This window comes from Canis lupus, chromosome 4, assembly GCF_048164855.1.
Source record: "Canis lupus baileyi chromosome 4, mCanLup2.hap1, whole genome shotgun sequence".
In the NCBI taxonomy this organism is placed as follows: Eukaryota; Metazoa; Chordata; class Mammalia; order Carnivora; family Canidae; genus Canis; species Canis lupus.
The window spans coordinates 9,767,563-9,784,680 of record NC_132841.1 but is presented as its reverse complement, the minus strand read 5'-3'; the positions used below and the strand labels follow the sequence as shown (position 1 = coordinate 9,784,680).

The window sequence follows — 17,118 nt, the reverse complement described above, 5'->3', positions numbered from 1 at the left end:
AATAAAAATAAAGAAGTGCTCATCATTTTATTCCCCAGAAGGTTTTGCTTTGCTTCGATGGACTCAACAGGAGGCCTGCCACCCATTTAGCAGTTTCCAGGAAAGTGCTTTCCTCTGATACTGATGCACTCCGCTCTCAGTATCTCCGCCCTGAACACTTTGTTCTGCAGCATCTTTATCTTTTTTGACTTTTTTCTCACTTACTTGGCTTTGAACTGAGGAAAACACTTCCAGCTCCAATTTAAACCAAGAGGATGCTCTTACCAAGAGCAGCTCCACAAACTCCCCACTCTTTCTCTGAGCATGTCCCCAAATGTAGCTGGGGGGTGGTGCTGGTCGTGATTATTGAACTGACGAGTTGCAAATGGATGGTCCGCAGATGGGAAACAGCAGCCAGCAGTGATGTTGTGCTTAGACTGAACCATTCTTTTTTTCTTTTTAAACAACTTGGCAAGCAATGAGAAAGCAGGAGATTTCACAAGAAGAAAAGAGAATCCAGATTCTTGACATTGTCACAAACCAAGGGATGTGGCCACACAAAACCCACATCCTGCAGGGCACAGTGGAGCATGATGTTGCCACTTTACCTCAGTCCTCAGCATTCCCTGTTGTCACCCTGGTGCTGAGGCTCAATGTCCCTGGTGTCTACCTGCTGTGTCTGCTGTTCTTCCTGAAATAAAAGGTAGAAAAGACAACTTGTTTGAAGAAAAATGGAATAGGACACCTTAGCGGGGCTGCCTAACAATTGTGGCATCTGCCCTGCACAGCAGGTGTGAAACAGCTGAAACAGCTCCTGCTCGGCTTGCTTGCGAGCCATGCCCCTGGCACTGGGCTGTGACAGCCCAGAGAGGCAGTCGTGTTCTCCTTTGCTCAAAGCCTTTATATGGGCTAGCAGAGGTGGGGCATAGTTTATACGCGTGTGTCTGTGTTGAAAAAATAAAATTCATCCTGCTTTACTTATTTATGTTGCCTGGCCAGCTCCTGTAGACATTACAATTTGCAATCCTTGTTTTAGTGTCCCCACGACCTTTTTTTTTTTTTTTTTTAAAGAGGAGGGAGGAGGGGCAGAGGGAGAAGGAGAGAGAGAATCTTAAGCAGGCTCCACACTGAGGGCAGAGCCTGATGTGGGGCCTGATTCCACGACCTTGAGACCATAACCTGAGCCAAAATCAAGACTCAGACGCTTGACTTACTGAGCCACCCAGGCTCCCCTTGCTTTATTCTTTTTATTCCTTTGGTTTCATAAGTTACAATTTCACTGGATCTTCATAACAACCTAGATATGAGGAAAATTTTCCCAATCGGAGGCTGACAAAATGATGCCTTTTCTCTTATTACAGATACCCTAAACTGACTTTTGGTTTTTCCCTGCTCTTTCTACTCACTGGGTTACTTGCACATCAGAATATTCCATGCTCATTCCCATGTCCAGGCCTTTTCCCAGCTGAAATGACCTCACCATCTGCTACACCTAGACAGATTGTATCCACTTCTTTGGGTTAGAGTGGATGTCTATTTGTTTTCTATGCCAAGCACCCTTTCATGGAACAGTAGTATGGGGGATACTGTGCTTTCCACCCCAGATCCCCACTTCAGGGCTCGTCCATTTATCTCTGAGAATCTGGGAATGTCAGCTGCTGACAGCTCATAGCTGCATCTCTCCCAGCTACAGGAAAGAGCTCCCCCCAGAGTTCTGTTTCCTCGCAGGGATACCCTGCAGCCAATGACTGGCTGACTCAGATTTCCTTAAAGGATCTCCTGAGGTGTCAGTTGCAACTTCAGGGTAGGTGACTTCTCCCTCTGCCCATCCTGCTATCTTCATTTGGGAGGAGAGAAAGAGAGGGAGAGATTTTAAGGAATTCACTCATGCAGTTGTGGTGGCTGGCAAGTCTGAAAACCATAGGGCAGGCAAGCAGCCTGAGGATTCAGGAACAAGTTGAAATAGTAATCTTAAGGTGAATTTCTTCTTCGGGAAAACCAGTCTTAGTTCTCAATCTTAGTCTTCAACTGATTGGATGAGGCCCACTCACATTATAGAGAGAATCTACTTTACTAAGAGTCTACTGAATTAAATGTTAATCATGTCTTAAAAATACCTTCACAGTATTTAGACTGGTGGTTGACCAAACACCTGAGCACCATGGCCTCAACAAGGGATACGTGAAATTGACCATGATAGCAGATTTTCCCCAATGGGATCTACTGCCATTTACTGAAGTGATTGTGCATTGAGGTAAAAGAGAGTTCCCAGTCCTCTTAAGGATGTTGGTCACAGGGTTTAGATTGACACTGATATTTGGGGACCTTGGTAGGTGACAAAACCCAAGCTAAAAGGTTATAAGGTAGGAAAGACCAAGAAACTGTAAATGACTCCCACCCTATTTCAAGAAGGAAGTAAAAAACAATGATCCACTCCATGGAGAATGCCAGAGAATAGTGCAAACTTTAAAAATGTAATGAATGCAGGCATGATGGTTGTGTAATGCTATAATTCACCAGTCTGGCCTCCAGAAAAATCAGTAGTGAATAACCACAAGCCTAACCAAGTAGCCACACCAAGTACAGCTACCATGTTGACTGCAGTATCTTTGTTAGATTAACCTCCAGCATGTAGTATGTGGCCATTGACCTGATGAGTCAGTTCTCATCCACCCCTATTAAGGCAAAGGATCAGAAATGGCTCACCTTCACATGGGATAGATAACAGTTCACATGTCTGGTCTTGCCCCAGCATTGTGTTAACTTCCTTAGTCTCTGTCAGATGCAGTCCAAAGGGATCTGGACTTAATGGAAGTTAAGTCTGGATATTCCATGAAATATCTCATTAGTCCACTATATTGATGGCATAATGTTAATTAGACCAGATGAGGAGAAGGGGCAGGGGAGGACTCAGTAGCACATTCATTCCAAAGAGTGGGAGAAGAATTATGTGGAGATTCAGTCCCTTCCCACCTATAGGTGCCCTCCAAAGTAAAGGATGATTTATTGCATCTCATACCTCCCACTATTAATGAAGTACAATGCCTGGTAGGCCTTTTGGTATTCTTTTGGCAGCATATACCACACTTGAGAAAATTCTACACTTTGACACATTTGCAGGGCGATATGGCAGGCCATGGGATTTGAGTGGGGCCCAAGGCAGAAAAGGGCTCAGCAGCAGGTCCAGGCAATCGTGAATGTAGCTCTGCTCTGTGGACCATGTGATTCAGAAGACCCAGATGCTAAAGTTATTCACAGTGGGAATGGTAGCTTTGTGTAGTTTATGCTAGTCTTTAGTAGGAGAATTATAAAGTAGACTTTGAAGATTCTGGAACAAGGCTATGTCCCATGTAGCAGAGAATGTTATACCATTTGAGGAACAAAGAGACAAGACTTGGATCTTGTCCAAGACTGGATCTTGGCAAATGGAACATCTGGTCATGGAAATCAAGTAACCACATGGCCACAGCTGCCCATCCTGAACTGGATTCTGTAGTCTCATCAAGTCATTAGGTCAAGTGGCCCAGCAGCAATCCATCAAAGGGTAGAAATTATACATCTAGATTAAGCACAATAGGGTCAGAAGGTACAAGTAGACTGTGTGAACAGGTGGTCCATATCACCTGGTATCCATCACTTTTGCATTGGCTTTCCTCTACCTCATAGTAATGGCTGTTTGGGAGGTTCCCTTATGATCAGGGGAAAGGAAAGGGCCAACCTTGGTTCGTGGATGGCTCAGCTTTTGTCAGTTTATCAAAAACAGATGGCAGCTGCACTCTTTGGGAGCAGCCCTGAAATGGCAGGGAAGGAAAATTCTCTCACAGGTAGAGATCCAGGCAGCATAGCTGGTCACCCAATTATGGGAAAAGAAGAGGCCCAAGGCAAGAATATGTAAAGATCCATGAGCAATCATGAGTGGTCCAGCTGGTTAGTGAGGGCTTGGAAGGAGAAGGATTGGAAAGGCAGGGACAAGGAGATCAGGAAAGAATGACAAAAGAATATCACACCTTAATGCCCACCAAATAGTGTCCACTGTGGAAAGAGGCTTTGAACAACAAGCTAGACGGAATGACTCAGCAAGTTCGTGTCAACCACTCCAGAGCTGGTATAAGTGATATATGAACAGAGTAGCTCCAAGGCAGAGATGGAGGTCATATATGGGCCCAAGAGCAAGAGCTTCCTCTCACCAATCCTCACTTAGCTGCCACTGCTGCCACATGTCCAGCCTGCCAGCAATAGATCTGCACTAAGCTCTGACATGGCATTATCCCTTGAAGAGAACACTGTTCACTTGGTACAGTTGATTTGACTGGAACAACACACATTCTCAATATGAGTTTGTCTGTCCCGTCCACAGGCCTTGGCCATGACCTGAGGACTTGTAAAGTATTTATTTCATCTGTCTACAAAGAATTCTATCAACATTATTGCAGGCCAAGGGACTTACTTTATAGAAAAGGAAGTAAGGTCAAGTGGTCACAAATAACCCACACGTCCTGTTATATACTGCGCCCCGTAGCAGCTGACAGTCTGAGAGAGCATGCCTCTCAAAGATGGTTTTTGTAGATGATCCCCTGTGAGGATGGGTTGTCATTCTCCGGGGAGAATATACAGCCTCAATCAATCACCATTACATGCTGATGTGTCCCATGAGGCTGAGTAGGAGTGGCCACACTTACCAATACTCTCAATGGCTCACTTTGGGAGTTTGGGGTTCCCATCTCCATTACTTCAGGGTGTGAGAGCAAGGAAAAGGGTCACCATCCCTGCAGGGATTATTGATCTCACCATCAGGAAGGGTTAGGACTAATGTTGCACAAGAGAGCAGGGAAAAATACATTTAGTGTCTGAGTGATCTACAGGGAGTCTGCTGGTGCTTCTGTGTCCAGTTTTAGTGGTAAATGAACATCAACAATGATGGTCTGAGAAGGTCATGGTAACCAGGGTCTCACAACCCTCAGAAATAAAGGTCGGGGTCAACCCAAAAGGCCCCAGCCAAAGATGAGTTGAATCTAGAATGGGTTGGGGAGGAGGGGATGATGCTATCATGACTATTAGTTACAACCTCAAGAGCAACCCACATAAAAGAACCATAAGAGAACCATCTTATGTAAATTTCCCTCAAAACCAGACCAACCAAAATTCTAGAGCAGCTGTTCCCACATGGGACAAACTTAAAAGAAGCAAGTAGATCTGAGCAGTACAAGGGGTGTAGAGTCCTGAGTGCTGTCGTGCACTGCCCCAATGCCCTGTTTAGTGACAATGTGCCATTCCCCAGTGTCTAGGACTATCAGCTGCTGACGGCTCACAGCTGTGTCCTTCACTGAGAACTACTCTCGACTTCAGAGATCTGCCTCACCCAAGGATATACCACTCCTAGGGAAATGGTCCAGAACAATAACTGGCTGAAGGGAGGACATGGGCCTAACCCTCTTGTCTCAGCTGGGGATAACGGTCCAGAGATCCCTGGGGATCAGCTGAGGTCTCAGATACAACCACACTACAGGTTAGCTTCTCCCATTGGCCAATCCTGCCTTCTTTTCTTCCTTATGGGTGTGTCCCAAGAGCATTATCCAGTAAACCTGCACACAGCTTCCCATCTCAGGATCTAGTTGCAGGGAATCTAAAGTATGGCAAGCAGTCAGTTACCTTCTTTGAAGGGATTTCTCCCCCAACTCCAGTCAAACAGGGCCCTAGCATGAGCAAAGTCATAGTATCCTGACCCCCGAGGGCATAGAGGGGAAGTTGTTGTCTCCCACTTGTGGGGAAAGCTAGTTTTCAATAAATGAGAGTGACAGCAAGACAGATAGAAGAGTCTTAATTGAAGTCACTATTGGGAGTATCCTAGATGTCCTGGTTCCTTCCTTCCTTGGATTTAGTTGTTTAGTTTTTTTTGAGTCTTGTACGGGATTTGAAGGATTTAGAGCCGATCAAGACAAATGGTATGACCACGAGAGACAGTAACCCACCAGCTTTATGAGTGGTGCTTTGCCAGAGAGAGTGGCATGAGACGGAAAGTCCCTTCCTGCATGAGACCATCCAGAGTTGCAATAAGGGGGCACTATCCCGAAGGGCAAGGGAACTTATGGGGGACAGGAGGATCAAAGAAGAGGCCATCCTGTCTAGACAGTGGCACTTAGTAGCTCCACAGATAGTCTTTGGGTCAGTGAGCTCCAAAGGGCCTTAGTGACTTGGGGCGTTAGAACCACAGGTTCTATCTGACCTGTGGCCAACAGATACAGGATGAACTTTCATGGGGAATGCAGGGCAAGCAGTCTTGAAGTGGCAAAAAATGCATTTGTTTGGACCATTTTAAAGATAATTAGCTGTGTAAAAATTTGAGTTTGGTGCCAATGGACTTTGAGCTAATGAATCTCAGCCTGTGGTGAAGAAAGAACCTACCGGCCAATAGGTAGACACCATATTTGGTTCATTTATATAACAAGTCGGTAAGATACTACCCTACCTTTCTAAAAACTGCCCCCTTAGTACTTAAGCTGTTGGAGTGGAGGCTCTGATAGTCGCAGTGAAGACATCCTGTCTAATACGAGTCTAGCACAAGCCTTATTGTCTTTGTGAAGCCAAATACAATGATCGGTCCTCCTCTCTGGCTGCTCGGGGCCATGAGGTCTGTATCATATTTCAGTGGAAGGTTCTATTTTGCATTATTCTCTCACGGTTTCGGTTTCGTGTTTTGTGTTGTGTGGCTTCTCTAGCTTATTAGCTCTTTGAGGGCAAGGGCTTTGTGATGCTCCTCTTCTGTCAGGGGCCTTGTGCCTGGAGCTGCCTGACAGAAGTGACTCCTTCCTTTTCTCTGCAGTTAGGAGCGCTCCCTTCCACCTCCCTGCAGGCCTCAGATTAGCCAGCCTGGGGACCGACTTCCTCCGTGATAGGAAAGATCTCAGAGCTCCCACGCTGATACAAAATGTTGCCTGGCGGGATCCCTGGGTGGCGCAGTGGTTTGGCGCCTGCCTTTGGCCCAGGGCACGATCCTGGAGACCCGGGATCGAATCCCACATCAGGCTCCCAGTGCATGGAGCCTGCTTCTCCCTCTGCCTATGTCTCTGCCTCTCTCTCTCTCTCTCTCTCTGTGACTATCATAAATAAATAAAAATTAAAAAAAAAAAGAAACCTTACAAAATGTTGCCTGGAAAAAAAAAAAATGTTGCCTGGGTTGCCAAGGCCCTTCTTGGTTCTTGCTCTTTATATAATTTTTCTTATTACTTCCATTTCTTACTTCTCACTGATACCTGGGAACTTTGACCACTTGCCTTGTTTTTGCCACTTAGAGGAGATGCTTGGTACCTCAATCAATCGATTAATCAACCAGTTGCGAAAAATAAAGCCCAGGCTGTGACTCGGGGGTCCCGGCTCTGGTCCTGGGACTGTGTAGCCTTGGACAGTCTCCTGGCTTCCTAATGCTTCTGTTTGCTCATCTCTGATGCCATGGTACATGCTTGCCATGTGTCAGGCCCAGCGACTAGATCACCTCGTGTACCCAGCAATGTGATGCATGTGCAGTAAGCTCCCTTGGGCTTCTGGAACATATTGCCCCACCATCTCCAGTTAGACCCCCCATCTCTAAACTCGGCACTGGCTCCCAGCTTGCCCCTACCAGCCCCAAGCTGGCTGTGCTCCTTAGCTCTTGCCTGAGAACCCGTCTGGACTCACGGGGTTCTGATTTAGCATCACACAAATCTGTGAGACTTTCGGCAGATCATTGTGCCTGGGCTTCTTCCCAGAAGGCTGAAAACATTACAGAGGTGATATTTAAAATGGGTTTTGCTACTTGCTATGTTGAGAAGAGTGTTATTTTGGGGGATGGATATGATAGCCATTTTGTAATGCATATAGAGAAGGATTTAGCATTCATGTGATAAAGATGGTTATAAGAGTGACACCCATTTAAAAAATAAATAAATAAAATGGGTTTGTGCTCCTACGGAGAGCAGAGCCTCCAAAATGCCTGGCTCTTTGCAGTGGGAAGGCCATTTGCCACTTAGTTATTTTTCTTGGCTCCAACCATTTCATCAGATGGGTATCTACTCAGGGAAGAATGCTGGGATTTTCTGGGTTTGGAGGAGAGCTAGAACATTGGAACTGACCATTTTGGAAGAGCAGCAAAGTGGCTCACAGATTTCTCGCTTTCGGCATGGTGCTGGCAGAGCAGCTCGAAACTCAGAGGAAAGAACTGGCAGCAGAGGAGCCGGGAGGCCTATTTTTGGAGGAGGCATGGGGATAGCAACCTCAGGAGTCCAGGAGAGGATGTTTTTCTCTTTTGAAAATACCCTTTAATGTCTCAATGTTCCACTTTCCCGGGAATTGAGTGGCTGCTGCCTTTCAGAGGAGCTATAAATAGTCCTCACCACTTTGGATAAATAATGCAGCAGAATGAGGGTGAGGAGGGCCAGGTGTGCTGGGAAGCCTGACTTGGCTGGCAGCGGGCGCGGGGCATGGGGACGGGAGAGGGCATCTGAGGCCCAGCTCCTGAAAGGGAGGGGGACGGGGGAGAGGGCCAGAACTCCCTGGGGGACCTTCACGGGGGATCCCAGGGCTCTGGTGCTTGCAGGGCCTCCCAGCATGAGGGACCTGCACGGGCACGGGGGGCCTGGAGGTGTGTCCGCTGCGGCCGCAGCTGCTGCGCGGAGCTCGGATCTGAGCAGGGCCGGCCCGTGGGCACGCGGGCTCAGCGCCGTCCCTTCCGGACCGTGCCTTCACCTTGGCCTCTTTCAAAAGGAGCCCTTACCCATGAGGTGGTTCACCCGGGGGGGTGTTTCTGAGCATTCCGCACACAGTGAGTGAGTCCGTCTCGGCAAAGATAAACAGAACGAGAGAAACTTTTGACCTTGTGCCCAGAATCATGGGGGCCCAGGGATCAGGGACGCTGGCTTGGAATAAGGCACCTCAGCAGTGGCCCCCCCTTCCCATATTGCCAAGCCCCTGTTTCTACCAGGACATAAATGTCTGTCCTCACCATGTCTCCTTTGTGATTTGAGACCCTAACAACTGGTTTCGGAGAGGCATACTGCCAACCTGAGGGGACCTCCCCCAGGAGGGGAGGAGCAATGCCCCCTGGGCACTGGGGTTTGGCCAGGCCCTGAGGGCAAGTCAACCCCTTCCATGGAGGGCAGGCTCCCTTCCGCCTCCTTCTTCAGGGAGGTCCAGGGATGGCCTTCCTCAGGGGCAGAGGGGGGACACAAAGCCAGCCCCTGTCTCCTCAAGCCTACAAGGGAAACGTGCCAGGTGTTGTGCCACCGACAACCTTCTCCAGGGCACGTCTGTGTCCTATCTTCTATTTTCACAGAGCTCCTGTCCTGGATGTTCCGCCACCTATGCGGGAAAAGATACTGGATTCCCTGAAGACGTGGACTCCGGTCAAGGCTTCCATTCCGTACCTTGGGGCAGGGCAGCCACGTGTACTGGTCCCGCTCGAGGCCTGTTTAAAATCAGAAAACCGTTAGTGGGCGCAGGAGTGAGCTCGGCCGTGAAGCTGCTCCTCGCTCGTGTAACGTGTGTGGTCCGTCCTCCCTGTAAATTTCGAAACAAAACTTCGGGAGCATCCGTGGTGACACTTAGAGGTCACACGGGAATCTGCTGCATCTGTCTCCTAAGTTTATGCTCTTGTCCCCACGGGCACACACCAGCAACTGGGGCTGGTGAATCTGGCTGTTTGGGAACTAGCCAGGGAGGAGGGGAAACCACAGCTTCTGGGTTTAATGCGTCATCCCATTTATTGCTGGCCTTCCATAGCTGTTTTCATCAGGGTCTGGGAAAGCCACACATTCAGATCACAGAGGGTTACACCCATGGGGTAAGTACCACTCAGTTGCGATTGAAAGAATTGCTTGGGGTGAAGATACATCTAGAAATAAGAGGGGCTTACTGGCTTAAATTCATACTGAAGTCTTACACCAGATCCTTCCAGCAGGATTTGATGAGTCAGGTCCCTGAGAGGAGGAAAACAGGTAAAGGATGTAGAAGGGGTTAGTGTCTGTCAAACACATGTCCAACCAGGGCCAGCCAGAAGATTGCCCTCTGCGGGGCATCCTTGGTTAAATCCTCGAGCTGCTTCTCCTCATTGGTCTCCTCTTGCCAGGGGGTCGGTGGAGGCTCCTAAAAAGCTCTTCTGACCTGAGGAAGGACGTGTGAGGACTTTCTGCCTGTGACTCTGGCTTCTCTGAAATATCAATTAAACACATATTCTGAAGCGTTGGTCTAGATGAGCCAGTGTGGAGACATCAGGAAGTAGGAGTAATCAGGACTATCCAAGCAATGCCAATGCTCACAAGACATCCATGGTACCGAGCAGGTGGCAATATTGTCTCTCCCACATGCCCACACAACCACAGCACAGCACTTGTTGTAACCAAATGAGGTACACCTTCTTGTCCTGCCCCTGTTGCCCTCCATGTCTGAGCCCCCATCCTTCCTTGGTCCCCCCCAGGCAGATGCATTGCTTGAACTCCTTGCACATATTCCACTGTAGGTGACTTTCTCCCTTTTTTTCATAGTCACCCTAGTTGAATCTCCTTTCTTCCCACTTCTACCTAGTAAAATACTACTTCCCTTCCAGACCCAGCTCAAATGCTGGGTAACTTAGTCCCAGTACAACTTAGTCATCAGAATGATGAATGTTTGTTCCATCTTCATTAATTCTCACTTTGTGCCAAGAGCCTTACATATATTAGCTCTGTTCTTTTCAACAAGGCCATGACAGATTATGATTCCCACTCCATAGATAACAAAATTGAGCTCAGGACAGCTAAGAAACCTTTCTAAGATCACACAGAAGTGACAGCTGGGACTCAAGTATATGAATGAATTAATGAGTCTGTGTTACCAATAAGCAAATGAAACCAAACTCAGCATCATTAGTCGTTATTAGAAAGATGTAAATCAAAAACAGAGTGAGAGACCTCTTCATACCCACTAGGATGGCTACAAGATAAAACACAGAGAATAACAATTGTTACACGGAGAAATTAGGACCCTATAACATTGTTAGTGGGAACATGATATGATGCAGCCACTTTGGGGACCAGTCATTTCCTCAAAAAATTAAACATAGAGCTAACCTATGACCCAGGAATTCCACTTCTAGGTGTACATCCAAGAATTGAAAACAGATATTCACACAAAAACTTATACTTGAATGTTTATAATGTCATTATTCATAATTGCCAACAAGTCAAAATAACCCAAATGCCCATCAGCTGATAAATGGGTAAACAGAAGTGGGGTAATGGTCAGCCATAAAAAGGAAGGAAGTCCAGACAGAGGCAGCAACATGAATGAATCTTTGGGAAACATTATGCCAAGTGAAAGGAGCACTCACAAAGGACCAGCTACTGTAATAATGTCATTTATGGAAAATGTCCGGAAGAAGCACATCTACATAGAAAGCAAATTAGTGGTTGCCAGGCACTGAGGAATGGGAGCGATGGGGAATGACAGCAGATGGATTTGAGGGTTTTTTTGTGGGGGGTGGGGTAGTTGAGGAAATGTTCTGGAATTTGATAGCGGTGATGGTTGCACATGTTTATAAGCTGAAAACCACTCAATTGCATACTTTAAAAAGGTTAATTTATGATATGTGAAATATATGTCAGTGAAAAAAAGAGTCTAGGATACCCAGATTCACAGAATCAGTCATCAAGGATTTATTGGACACCTATTATGTGGCTAGAATTGTGTGGCCAAAGCCTAGCACACGGTCGGCACTCTGAAATATCTGTTGACTCACTAATAGGTGACAGTGCTCAGCCCTGGGGATGAAGAGATGGTTAAGATGTGATTTCCCAAGAAGCCAGATCAAAAAAACAAAAAAGAATACATATCACATTTATGTAAAATGCAAACTAAAATATAGTGATACAAAGCAGATCAGAAGTTGCTTGGGATTGGGGAGAGAGAATAGGAATGTAGATATGTTCATGTATCTTGATTAGGGAATGTTTGTGTGTGTGTTGGGGGGGGTGAGAACCCCCCATCATATATCCTAAGTTTTGGTACATGTGTTCTCATTTTCATTTGTCTCAAGGTACTTTTCAATTCCCTTTTGGTTTCCTCTTTGACCCAATGATTGTTCCAAAGTGTGTTATTTAGTTTCCACGTATTTGTGAATTTTCCCATTTGCCTTCTGGTTTCATTCCACTGTGGTCCAAAAACTTACTTGGAATGATGTAGATCTTCTTAAGTTTGTCAAGACTTGTTTTGAGATCAATCCTGTGATCTGTCCTAAAGAATGTTCCATGTGTGCTTCAGGAGAATGTTCATTCTTCTGCTGTTGGGTGGAACATTCTGTATATGCCTGTTAGGTCCATTTGGTCCAGCTCAGTGGGGGAGCAGTGGTGGCTTCTGCCACAGGGATGTTCAGCAGTGTAGACTTTGGGTAGCTCCATCAGTTGAGCGCAGAATCCCGGTCCTCAGTGGCCTGCAGGGGTCCTCGGTGGCCAAGGCTGTGGGGGTCCACAGTGGTGGCAAGGGTTGCTGGGAACTTCCTGCTCCCCTTTTCCGCTGCAAGGGGTAGTCACAGCCAAGGAGATCCTCGCTGATGTTGGGGTCTGGGGCAGAGGTGTGTGCAGAGTAGCAGCAGAGTCAAGGTCTGGGGCATGGGCACGTGTGAACTAGCAGTGGCGCCAGGTTCTCTATTCCAAACACTTTTGAATGTCAATTTTCTTTTCAGTTTACCTGTCATCCTGCAGGGCATGGGCTTGGGAAATGCTGGTATAGGGAATGATTCACTTCACAGAGGGGAAGATACCTACAGCCTCTTGCCCTTTACAACCTAAAAACCCTGATTAGCAATGTGCCTTGGTGGAAGTTTGCATCCTCATCACACAATATATACTGTGGATCTGTACATTTTTGTGAGTGGTGAACCAAGTTTCTAAAACAAAACTGAAATAAGTAGGCCACCATAAATACTAAGATTAACTCTATGAGGCACTTGGAATGGTTACTGTTCTGGGATCTGCTGATGGCGCCCAGAGTTAAGCCTTTTGTTCTGTTAACTTTTGGTGAAAAAAATCGTGTTATCCATTTATAATATGCTCCACTGAATAGGGTATGACTCAGGGCCCCCCGTACTCACACTTCCCACGTGGAACTTGATGTGACATTCAAAGTGTTTAACAATCGGCAGGCATAAGCAGTAACCAAGCCTACCGACACTGACCAGCATGCTCTCCTAGTGTGCCCCTGCTAAATATCATCTCCACTTAGCACTGACCTGTGTGGCTCCACTTGTAGACGGAAAAGGTAAAACGATTTGATAAATACCAAAAGGCCTTAGCCCTGAAACTCCTGTAACTGCAGTAGTTTGTGTGAATTATGGCACTGCATCTCTAGAAAGCGCCACCTTTCTCTAAAGGATAAGGTCAACCTGCAAAGGCATGGGCATTTTTGTTACTGAAAACGACCTCACTGCAAAGTGGCTTCCTGTGATGATGAGATACATGGTGGGGAAGTTTGTGGGAATAATTACTTTCTCTTTTGGTAAAATTACTTTTTATTCTAAAACCCATTTTGTTTTGTTCAAATGTATTTAAAATATTCACAGGGAAAATAATTCGTCTCTTTGGTTAGTTGCCTTTGAGAAGTTGCAAGTAGAAGCAGTCTGGTAAAATGCTGAGGCCTGTAACTTAATGAAGGATTCTGTCTCAATGCTAAAATAAGCATTATTTGGCACAGGGGGTGAGGGGGGTGGGAGGGAAGGAGATGGGAGGGAATGTTGGGAGAGGTGGCCAGACAGTGAGTATCCTAGCTTCACAGTGATTACGGAGTGGGGGATAAAATATCCCGCACACACCATCTGTGAGCTGTGTATGGCAAATGCTGGAATGAACCCTGGACGCATCCCACAGATTCCTATATGCAACATTGCAGAGCCAGGCTAGTTTCATAGTGACTTCTAAGAGGGGCATAAAATATCTGATCATCACTGATTTGATGCCTCCTTGCCCCACCCCAACATGGCCCAATTCCAGACATGGGGACAGCATGGGAGGTGAGGGGGACCCAGAAAAGTCATGTGGAAGTTATGATTGGCATTTTGGAGGCACGAAAGAGCCAAGATTCAAGGATGAGACAACGCAAATTTTTGAAAGAGGTGATAATTGTCCAGGGCATATTTCTTCCTTCTCTGATGGAGGTTTCTCTTAAACCTCTTGATAAGCCTTTCATGCTATGTAGTAAATAGCTAACTCAGCAGGTTTGGGGTGTTCAAACCTCATACATTCTAAAGAAACTAGCCCTTGAGGGGCTTCCGAGAGATGGGCTCTAAGCCTTTTGAATATGTGCCCAGTAAGCATACTTTGATATACCTGGAGCTTTGGCTACACCAGATAGCCCATGGTAACCGCATGATTTGTGGTGGGGACCTTGGTCACGCCAAGTTTGAATCCTGGAGTAGCTGGAATCTGAGAACTAAGGTCAGTCATATGGGTGTTTCACACTTTTGTGACCCACTCCCAATAAAAACCCTGCACGCCGAGGCTTAGGGGAGTGTCCCTGTCCATCAGTGCCCTAAACAGCCAGACACACAGCCTCACTGGGGGAAGTAGCTGCTGTCTGCACAGCTCAGCAGCAGAGCACGCCTGGAAGCTCGAGCCCGAGTTCTCCTGGACTTAATCCCCTCACACCTTTTCCCTCTCTGGTTTTAACCTACGTTTTTTCACTGGGATAAATCATATTCATGCCTCTTTCAGCTTTTCCAAGTTCCGTAAGTCCTTCTAGTGGATCATTGACAAACCTTCCATCTAAAGAAGGCCTTTCCACTTACTTAGAGGGTGGTCTCGGAGGCCTCTGACCACAACGTCATCTTCTCGCCAGCACAGACTGTCTTCCTCTAAATAGCCCCGGAGAGCTGTGAAGTATGCGCCTTCCCTTCCCTTCCATCACACTTCCTTGCTTTTCAGGTGGCCTCTGAATCCTGAAAGTCAAAAATAAGCCCCCTCCAGTCCTAGGTCAGCCAGAGTGGCTGCATGCACTTTTGCACAGGAGTGAGCCGAATCTCACTGCTGAGAAGAATATTGCCAGGCCAGGGCACCTGGGTCCCCCCAGGCCCAGCCAGTCTATAGGGTGAGTGGTTTTCACTTTGACTTTCTAGTTCTGTTCAAGTTCCCCCACCATCCACCCCTAGACCTCCAGCCAGTGGTTAAGCCCCAGACTGTGTTCTGACTTCGTGGTTCTGAGCTTCCTCTAGAACTGGACCCTCTTCTCCATGTCCCCAGGGACCTCCTGGCCAGGCCCATGCCTCCCCGATTGACCACCCTGGATCTGGGCTCTGGCCTAGCACCGTGCCCCCAGGTCACTGCCATGACTCAAACCAGCCCAGAGACCCTCCTCTGAAACACACGGAACCAGAGGAAGGACAGACAATACTGCAAACCTCAAGAAGATATTTTTCCAGCAAAGTGTTATCCCTGCGTTGGTCTCCACCTGCGAAGGACAAGGTAACATGGCCTTTGTCCCTGGAAGACTTGGAATTGTCAGACTGATCTAAGAAGTAGAGGAGTGTTCTCTGGTCACCTTGCGCACACGTGCTCACCTGCGTCAGGCTGCCCTTCCCCTTCCCAAACTGCCGGTACAAATCCTACTCATATTTCTGGTCTCTGTTTCCATGTTAATTCCTCAGGGAAACCTTTTCAGCCTCGAAGTCTAGGTCAGGTACCTTTGGTCTATGCTTTTGTGAAAACACGGTCTTTTCCCTCCGAGAGTTCGGCTGTGTTTGTAATTAGTGGGTCCATGTGCATCCCCTGTTGACCACAGGCTCCATGTATCCTGCATCTGATTCTGCTCACCATTGGATCCCATGACCTAGCACAGTGCCTGGCAGGTGGTAGCGTGCTCAAACATATTTCTTGGATTCAGTATGAGGTGTACGAACCATGTCACAATCGCTTTGTGTGTGTGTATGTTTTTAAAAAATTAATTCAATATTCCCTTCTATAAATGTATACTCGGCCTTCATAATCTTTTGCTCTTGTAGTTTGGGCATCTGCTCACAACCTTAAAAAATGAGAGAAGTGATTCGTTGCCAAGGTAACCATTTCACAACTGGAAAAAGAGTACAGCCCTGTGGGAAACAGATGTGCGGCCATGTGTGGACCAGTCTCACTCCTTCTCCACGCCTCTTCCCTGACCGCTCCAGGGAACAGAGCTAATGCTGAGGAACAGCATGAACAACCTCACAGAGAATGACTTTCTCCGTGCAAAAATGACTGAAGAGAATTCTGACATGTGGTACAATACGGATGACCCTGGAGGATAGGAATCTAAGTGAAATAAGTCAGTCACGATAGGGAAACCACTGTATGATTCCACTTGCATGAGGTTCCAAGAGGAGTCAATTCACAGAGACACAAAGTAGAATGGTGGTTGCCAGGGGCTGAGGGGGGGGAGAGAGATGGTTTTTAGTTGGTACATAATTACAGTTCCGGGAAAAGAAGTTCTGGAGATGGATGGTGGTAACTGTAAATGTAATTGTGCCACTAAAAGCACACATAAAGGGTTAAATTGGATAATTTTATGATCTATATATTTACCACGATGAAACAATATGAAAAAAGAAAGATGGGTGGTGAGTTCCCTTCAGTTAATCAGGAATTTGAAGGAAACAGTTGGTGCTTTCTTGTTTAAATACTACAACCGAAGACATAGAAACTCCGCAAAGACACAAAGTGGGAAAACATGGCACCCCAACAATAGTTAGGTGTCTCCCTGCAACCAGGCAGAGGACGCTGTGGCCAAACCCAGCAGTGGCGAGGGGTGCTGAATGTCTTCATATTTATATAATCTTGTCCCTTAAAAGCATGAGGGGAAAGCATGCCTTTTCTCGGAGCTTCCCTGTCGGTTTTGTGGATGTCTACAGGTCTTACATGGGAAGACATAACCAACAGTTTGAAGGACCTTCTCCCAGACGCTGGCAGGAGGGACGTGATGTGTGTAGGAATACCAGCTATGTATCAGTGGGCTCTCTGTTCTTCATTAATCCTCAGACACACCAGAAGCATACCTATCTCAGGAGGCTGAGAACACTGAGGAAAGGAGAGATGAAGAACTATCTGGAAGTTATACCTCTTCTAGGAGGCAGAGGCCACACACACAGCTGTCTGATGCTCCTGGGAGTGGCCCCAT

General features: G+C 46.9%; 1 long non-coding RNA gene across 1 annotated transcript; it reads right to left on the bottom strand.

Annotated features, from left to right (window-relative positions):
• LOC140631471 (uncharacterized) lies at positions 1-12,254 on the bottom strand. The gene is made up of 3 exons (XR_012029020.1): positions 12,152-12,254; positions 9,375-9,415; positions 1-670 (listed from the first exon to the last, which is right to left on the bottom strand). It is a non-coding gene; the product is annotated as an uncharacterized lncRNA (long non-coding RNA).
• Between the last annotated feature and the right edge of the window lie 4,864 nt (positions 12,255-17,118).